Here is a 9,285-nt window from a genome sequence, read left to right as displayed (position 1 = left end):
TTTGGAAATGGGTCATTGAAATCCAAATCAGTTTTAATGTGTTCAAGGTGACAAGGGTTAATGTGAACTGTTTGGAGTTGGGGGGCGAGGGTTCACTTAGCAAACACCTTGATATAAACAAAATTTCATGTATACATCTTGATGCCTTAATTTGCATTGTCTGTTGAGACATTGAATGTGTATGTATGTATTCTGATCACTGTCCACATGTATGTCTTTATTGTCACTGTATGTGTTTATTATAATATACAGGCCCGTAGCCAGCAATTTCAAAAGGGGGGTTCTTATTCGGAAAAATGTGGACCTTTTCCAATGAAAACTTCATGTACCTAGATCAAATTTTATCCAGAAAGGACCTTTTTCCAGCAAAAGGGGCGGTTCTTTCTAACCCCCGAACCCCCCCCCCCCCCCTGGCTACGGGCCTGATTTAATTATATATTTTGATCTCTGTGTTACACATTTTTTTAAAAATGGCTCACTTTTTTTGACCAAGTGGGCCAAAATGGCCCAACCAGATTTTGACCCAGGAATTAAGACCCCTATTATTCTAAGGAAATTCCAATGGATTTACTTTTTAAAACATAAACTCAATAGAATGTTTCTAATATAAATTTTCAAAACAACAGCCGAGGGCAAAATAAATAAAATCAACCAGCAGATAAACACCGGCAGACTTTGTCAATTTTACCAACTTGTTTATTTTAAACAGTGCACTTTTCACTCATGAGCAGTCATTTGAATTCTATTTTGTGTACAATTTATTTAAATGAATTATAGAAATCAATTTGTGCATTTTCCTTTGGTTTGTTACATATTTTCTATTTCAAGATATGATACTTTACTGCTTGGGCATGCTCTTCCCATTGCTGCATTTTACAATGTAGTGCTTGCTTTATCCACTTGGCGGCAGCATGAATGTGTGTGTGTGTGTGAGACAGACAAAGAGAGAGAGAGAGAGTTAGTGTATGTGTGTGTGTGAGAGAGAGAGAGAGAGAGTGAGAGAAAGATAGAGAGAGAGAGGGGGGGAGAGCTAGTGAGAGCTTGTTTGTGGGAGGGTGTGGTAAGAGAGATATATGAGAATTTATTATTAAAAAAACTCAAACAACTTCAAAATCGATTTTAAATAACTAAACTAAATAATTCTATGCCAATTTTGTAAGTTGTATTATCTTTAGAATACAATTTTCTCAAAACAAAGAAGTGTTCAGCTTATCCAGTATTTTGAAAATATTACAGTATTATATAACACGTACGTACATGACCAGGAGAAAAATCTCTATATCTGTAATATTGTGCCATTATATCATTCGTACTCAGTTTTAGATATGCTCAAGGTGACAATAAAGGGTTAATGTGAACTATTGAGATTTGGGTGGGGGTGGGAGGCAGTTGTGCACTTAGCAAAAAATCTTGATATAGACAAAATTTTGTGTATACATTCTGATGCCTGTGCAATGTCTGTTGTGACATTGAATGAGTCTGTATGTATTCTGATCAGCTGGACTCATCTCAACCTCTCATCATCACCACAGGTCGGTGCAATAACGATATTGCTACACTGGCGATTCTCTTCAATCCCATTGTGACCATTGCCCCTATATGTTATACCTGAGAAATTATTATTTTGGAAAAGGTTCACTTAGATCCCACTCACTTATATATTTTCAAGGAGACAAGGGTTAATGTGAACTGTTCGGAGTTGGAGAGGCGAGGGTTTGCTTAGCATAAATCTTCATATGGACAAAATTTTATGTATACATTCTGATACCTATGCATTGTCTGTTGTGACATAAAATGTGCCTGAATGTATTCTCATCACTGTCTATATATTTCTTTATTGTTGCTGTATGTGTTTATTATAATATAATAATATATTTTGATCACTGGTGTTATTTCTGTGTTATAACTACTGTCTGTGTCTACATATATATCTTTTATTGATGATTTATTATCTGTTTTCAGTAGAGATGAAGGTGTTTCCTGGATTATCATCTCTCTGAGCACTGCTGAACTCATCTCAACCTTGCAGCCTCATCACAGGTCAGTACAACAATGATATTGCTACACTGGCAATTCTCTTTAATCCCATTGTGACCATTGCCGCTATATGTTATACCTTTAGAAATTATTATTTTGAAAAAGGGTCACTTAATTAGATCCCACTCAAGTTATATATATTTTAAGGTGACAATGGTTAATGTTAACTCTTCAGAGTTGGGGGGGGGGTAAATCTTTATATAGACAAAATTTCATGTATACATTCTGATCACTGTGCATTGTCTGTTGTGACATTGAATGTGTTTGTATGTATTCTGATCACTGTCAATGTCTTTGTTGTTTCTTCTATCTATTTTTTGTAAATTTTCATGTCTACCAGTTTCTATTGCAAGTCTTTGATTTGAAGCCCTGAATCTTGAAAATGCTACTCTCTATTTCCTAATATTTACGTCAAATTAATATTTTTCAGGTTCTAACAAACTCTTAAACAATGCATAGTTTTCACAAAGTTTTGGACCTTTTTGTATGCTTTCAACCCAATTTTGTCTAGCACAGTCCTTCAGCCTTAGTAAAAACTGGCTTACAAAGGTATTTATAACACCCACATCTTGTGCTATCCATGCATATATATAACCAAAACCATACATATGAATTATTTGTTTCACTTTAGTCACCCAGTTAGTCCTTCCATGTTCATCTAGTGTACGCAACATATTATAGCAAGCTCTGGGGTACTTCTCTGTTCTATCCTAATGAATTTCAGCCAATACTTTATACATCGTATAGTGTAAACTGGATACAATGGTAAGAGAGCTAAACCAATGGGACTTTACAGGGAAATCTCAACGAGTGTTTTGTGTAATCTCATTTATCCATATACATTTATTGCACCTTTATCCATATACATTTATTGCACCATATAGTACTCTAAAGAACTGCATTGCTTCCAAAACAGAAAACAATCACACTGGTTTTCCAACACAAGCTGCACTTCAGTCTTATGAAACTTTTCAGTAAGTTTGAGTATCATAAGTAACATGGTTTTCCCTTAATTGCTATCCTAGCAGCAGTGTCCAAAATAGGGTTTTCTTCAACTTTCATGCAATATAACATAATACTTAACAGCATAATGACCATCAATTTTTTTTATAAAAAAATAAAAGTATCATGGATATTCAGAAAATGTAATATGGAAAGTTCTCCAAGGCCATGGAAGTTCAGAGTCACACTTTCAAAATGCCAAAATGTAAACAAGAGATAACTGTTCTGAAATGATTTTCTTTCCATTTTCAACACCTTTTTTACATAAAACAAAATAATCAATTTACTGTCATTTTTAAATGATCAACTAGCAAAATTGTTGACATAGGAAAAATATCAGTAGAACAATTTTAAATGTCCAATTTGCTCCATTCGGAGATTCTGAACATAGTGAATGATTGAATCTGATGAACTGCAATGATGAGTTCCTTTCCATTTTTGATACTTTATTACACAATGCACGATTATAGGTTTACCGTCATTTTTATGTAATCAACTAACAATATTGTTAAGAAGCAGAAAATGTCAAAACAACGCTTTTACATATCTAATTAGTTCCATAATGAGACTGTTAACATGCCTAAGAATTAAATCTGAAGAAAAACCACTTATATAAAAAAAGGCTAATAACTTCATCAAAACTTAACTGATCAAGCTTATTTTCAAACTTAATCTGTATACTGGTCAGATTGATCACTCCTGTGAGTTGCAAGACGAAAGGCAGAAGGCTGAAGGTTTTCCTTTTATCTGTATTAAATATGTGTTGAAAAAAGTGAAAAAAACAGCATAACTTCCCTAAAAATGGCCCGATCATTCTGATTTTCGAACTTGACCTGTGTGATATGAATATTCATCAGTTCTTTAAGTTTCAAGCCAAAAGGTAAAACGGTATTTCACTTATCGTGTTATCGGTGTTGCATATATGCTGAAAAAAGTGAACAAACAGCGTAACTTCCCTAAAAATGACCCGATCATGCTGATTTTCAAACTTGACCTGCGTATTATGAATATTCATCATTTTTTAAAGTTTCAAGCCAAAAAGTAAAATGGTTTTCCACTTATCCTGTTATCGGTGCTGCATATATGCTGAAAAAAGTGAAAAAACAGCATAACTTCCCTACCAGTGACCTGATCATGCTGATTTTTTAACTTGACCTGCCTATTATGAATATTCTTCAATTCTGTAAGTTTCAAGCTGAAATAAAAAAAAGTTTTCCACTTATCATGTTATCAGTAAAAGTGCATGGCGACGAGGGCGACGACAGACACAGGTGATGGCTATATGTACAGACACATCTGTGTCTGTACATAAAAATAAAAGTATCATGGATATTCAGAAAATGTGATATGGAGAGGTCTTCAAGGTCATGGAAGTTCAGAGTCACACTTTCTAAATGCCAAAATGTAAACAAGAGATAGCTAGAAATGGGATTATTTCCATTTACAACACCTTTTTTACATTAAGCAAAATAATCAATTTACTTTCATTTTTAAATGATCAACTAGAAAAATTATTGACATAGGAAAAATATCAATAGAACAATTTAAAATGTCCAATTTCCTCCATTCAGAGATTCTGAACATGGTGAATAATTGAATCTGACAAACTGTTAAGATATGAGTTTATTTCCATTTTTGACACTTTATTACACAATACACAATAATAGGTTTACCGTTATTTTCATATAATCAACTAACAATATTGTTAAGATGCAGAAAATGTCAAAAGAACAACTTAACATATCTAAATTAGTTAAAAAATGAGAATGGTGAGAATTAAATTTAAAGAAAAAACACTTATATACAAAAAAAGGCATAACTTAACCAAAACTTAACTGATCAAACTTATTTTCAAAACTGAATCTGTATCTTAGTTATACTGATCACTCCTGTGAATTACAAGACAATTGGCCAATCAATTTTCCTTAAAATGTGTTATAGGTGTTGCATACATGCTGAAAAAAGTGAAAAAAAAACAGCATAACTTCCATAAAAATGGCCCGATCATGCCAATTTTCGAACTTGACCTGCGTATTATAGATATTCATCAGATTTGTAAGTTTCAATCCAAAAAGAAAAATGGGTTTCCACTTATTGTGTTATCGGTGTTGCATAAATGCTGAAAAAATGGAAAAAACAGCATAACTTTTATAAATCATGCTGATTTTCAAACTTGACCTGTGTATTATGAATATTCATCAGTTCTGTAAGTTTCAAGCCAAAAAGACGGTTTTCACTTATTGTGTTTACGGTGTTGCATATATGCTGAAAAAAGCAAAAAAAAAACCCTTAACTTCCCAAAAAATAGCCCAATCATGCTGATTTTTTAACTTGACCTGCGTATTATGAATATTCATCAGTTCTGTAAGTTTCAAGCCAAAAGGTAAAACTGTTTTACACTTTTCGTGTTTACTGTAAAAGTGCACGGCAACGGCGACAGCGACGGCAACAGCGACGGCAACAGCGATGGTGATGACAGACGTAGGTGATGGCTATATGTACAGACACATCTGTGTCTGTACATAAAAAGGAGCAGTCTAAAGCTCTTCTATGGCTGATCCAGTGATTTATTCAGTTTATCCCTTGGCGTGTCAAATTCATTTGAGTTGTATAAGAAACTAGTAGAAGTGGTTTATATATGTTACTGGGAATCCATGCTCCACCAATGCTCTGTTCATATGTACCTTCAAAGGCGATTGCACTGTCTTTTGTGGTCGGTATTATAATTTAAACCTCAAATAGTATGATGAAAACATTGGCTTTTGTTTTAAACACCTTTAACTGTACTGGCATTTTATAAAATTCATTAATATATATGTAATAGTTTTTTAAAAGGTAACCTTCCATATTTATGTTTAAAAAACATCATGATTCTCAATAGTTTCGTTTCTTTTTAAAATTTTCATAGATATATAGGTTTGGTGGCATTCATTTATAGTAATAGTTTCCTGTCCCAGTTGCAGTGAATAGATTAATTTGAGTTCAATTCCACTTGCTTCTATTTATGTTTTTTTTTCTGTGTTTTTTATATAGAAAGACCTTGGATAATATAACCTGGGAGTTTGCATTAGATGAGGACACTACTCTGCCTTGGTACATGTAAGTATTCAACCCTTATCAGATTTAAATTTTGGATTTCGGTTTTTTTTACTTATGTAGGCAGTCTCTCCCATAACTGTAACACTGCTATAAAATCGCCTTTAAATTAGGCAATTACAAATCTATGCCATTATTAATTGTCCTGTTTCACAAAAAAAGTCTTCATTTATTTGTGTATTTAAAAGACATAATTTGGAGAGTTTAAGACTCTGTATTAGAGCTGATGTTTGATTAATTCGCCACACCAACACCAATTGTTGCATTTTGTGCTACTTCGAAAATACGTTGTAATGACTGGGGCTTATTATTTCACTTGAACCTATAGTATTGTGGAAGGAGGGGAAATACACCTTTGTCAATTCTCATGGAGAGACTGGCCAAGAAGAGGACATAATCACAAGAAATTGGGGGTAGCTAAATTTAAAACATTTTAAAAAATGATAAATAAATATGTCATATTGTATTGCATTAATAATATGTTTATATTAATTATGTCTTTTATGTGAGCAAAGTGTAAACAATTCAATATTATGATTAGGTTGAGACGTATAATTTTTCTTGTAATGCATTTTCAGCAACTTTTCCAGAAGAAAAGAAATTGGGTGCCAGTTTGTCACCATTGACCACAAAAAAAAACTAGATGGCTACACTTGTGGGCTATGGTGTATATATGTACATGTGAGTTATGTTACCTAGGAAGCACACATTTCAATATAAGTCCTAAACTTGTACACCACTGAAGAGCCCCCAAGTGAAACATTCATAGGGCAATGAAAATAAATTATTTATTTATTACTTAGTGTGGGGGTTTTCCTTTTTTTCTTATTATATAAATGATTTTGTTATTATTTTTAAAATTTTATTCAGAAAGTGGAGCACCTGTTGGAATAAGGGTTGGACAAAGATCTGCCAGCCAGACATTTTAAAGCTTAGGCTAAACATAGCCACTCTCAGTTTAGGAAATACAGGAATTTAATTTTCTTAAAATAATGATTATGAGAATTATAATATTTTTTACAAGTAAGAGTTGGAAGTTACATTTAAAATACTAAAAATGTAATTCTAAGAAAGACATAATGGACATTATTTATTTTCCGGACATGCATTAATATTAAAATGTATGGATTGAGTTAGCAAATTCATTTAATTGCCTTAAAGTTGACTGTGCCCAGAGAAAGCCTTTGAGGATCTCACTGTTTTTGATACTTAAAATTCCAGACTCTTTGTAGCTTCCAAAATAGATGGGTTATGTACGTCTGTCTGGAAATGCCACTGAGTTTGCCCTTTGGTTTGATGTGGGCTATGATAACAATTTATCTTTTTCTTGATTTTCAGTTGTTGCAGACAAAAGGCACCTCAAAATAATACCTGTTGGGCATAAGATCAGGTTAATTATCTCATAATGCAACACTTATGACTTATAAATTATACAAGTGCAAACAGGAATCTTAACTGGTCCAGTGATTATAAGTGTGACATGTCTTATTTACAAGCATGATAATAGATCCAGTATAATTCCATAAGAGGCTGCAGCTGGTATATGTGTATCAAATCCTGGAAATTATGTTACTATTATATATACTTGTACTTCTATCAAATATTATATATACAGATTATTGGATGAAACTTTTGCATAACATTGGGCATTCCATAACAATTTTAAAAATATATTTGTATTATTACCATTTATATAAGTTGCAAATATAGGATGCTGTTAGTATTTTTTTGAAAATGGTGTTTGCTGATGGACTTGTTAACAATTCATGTGAACTAGCATCTAAATCAAGGGTATAATACTGTACTGTATTTATGTCTTCATTTTTATACAATTTTGGAGAAAAATAATTGTAAGATTTGAACAAAACGGTGCAAGTGAAGTAATAAAATAGCCCTCTAAGTTAATTTTATGAGAAAAATTAATATGCTGAAATACAGTTATAATGTCATTTAAAATAAAATTAATTTTGCCTGGTTCGCAACATTTTTTTAGTTCCAAATTGAGGGTCTCTTTATTACCTGCAGCACACACACCTTATGCACTTTATCTAAGAGGAATCATTATATGTACAACAGTAACTTAAAGTGATTATCATTATTATTGTTGTAAAACATAAATAAAAAGGTGAGTGTCTACTCTTATCTGATTTTAGATGACAAATGACAGTCATACATATATCATGAATGAAATATGTTTTAAGAAAAAATCATATGACATGATAAAATGTCAACCAAATATTTATATAATTTTGTCTATCCTTACATGAAAAAGCACTTTACCTAAAAGAATATTTAGTGTTTCCCGCATCTCTTAAGAGATTGTAACAGAGGTTAGCCATCTGTGATGGTCCACTGGCAACCACACATTCCAGAAAAATTGCAATAACCACCATTTTGGTGGGAAAATAGTATTTATTATATTTCTATGAGTTATTTACAATGTATTTATTAGTGCCACCAGTGTGTATGCTGGAGGTACTCATGGTTTTAGTCCCAGCCCGTCTCGTACGGCTTCACTGTACTTTTTGCACACCTACCATCTGTACTGTCATTGAACAGAAATATTGATAAATCTGTTTATCAACAACAAACAAGAAATTACAGTCATATTTTGTGATTTATTAATCAAATTAAAAAATCGAACAAAATCAGCAATATCCAAGCCATGTCCATATTTCTCTTCTTTAGGTCTCTCTGCCACATTTCTCTTCTTTACTCATTCTGTCCTGCTCCATCCATCTAAAAAAGAGTATACCATAAAGTCCTACAAATTCACCACACTGTGCACAAAGCTTAACATCCAAATCTTAAAGATCCATGTGGAGGACAAAAAACATCAATATACACATTACTGTTTGATAAGTCCTAAAATCAAGTTCAAGTGTTTATCGTTCATATAAAGGGCTGAAAAAACTCTCTAGTAACTTCTTTATCACAAAGTTACTTGACATTTTGGTACACTTTGTGAAAGTTTCTATGAGCCACCAACTATAGATATTCACAGCAAAGTCTGTCCCTTCCAGTCTTGTCATGCCAGGTTCTGTATGTTGTTTACTCTCTAGGATCACCTGAAATAAACAATTATTCAACAAATATCCATTTGTTCAAGTAACACAGTAAGAGACAGATAAAATTATATAAATAATATTT

The 9,285-nt window shown here is 32.6% G+C and overlaps 1 long non-coding RNA gene across 2 annotated transcripts; it reads left to right on the top strand.

Annotated features, from left to right (window-relative positions):
• The first annotated feature begins 1,904 nt into the window (after positions 1 to 1,904).
• Positions 1,905 to 8,791, top strand: LOC106180062 (uncharacterized). 2 transcript variants are annotated; one of them, XR_001240091.2, is made up of 5 exons: positions 1,905 to 2,040; positions 6,073 to 6,138; positions 6,464 to 6,548; positions 6,714 to 6,816; positions 7,474 to 8,791. It is a non-coding gene; the product is annotated as an uncharacterized LOC106180062 (long non-coding RNA). The 2 variants fall into 2 exon arrangements; XR_015331361.1 differs by lacking the exon at positions 1,905 to 2,040 and having other exon boundaries at positions 3,275 to 6,138.
• Positions 8,792 to 9,285: the final 494 nt, after the last annotated feature.

This window comes from Lingula anatina, chromosome 10 (genome assembly GCF_051362555.1).
Source record: "Lingula anatina isolate TDL-2025a chromosome 10, LinAna3.0, whole genome shotgun sequence".
Lineage (NCBI taxonomy): Eukaryota > Metazoa > Brachiopoda > Lingulata > Lingulida > Lingulidae > Lingula > Lingula anatina.
This window is presented reverse-complemented; position numbering and strand designations above follow the sequence as displayed.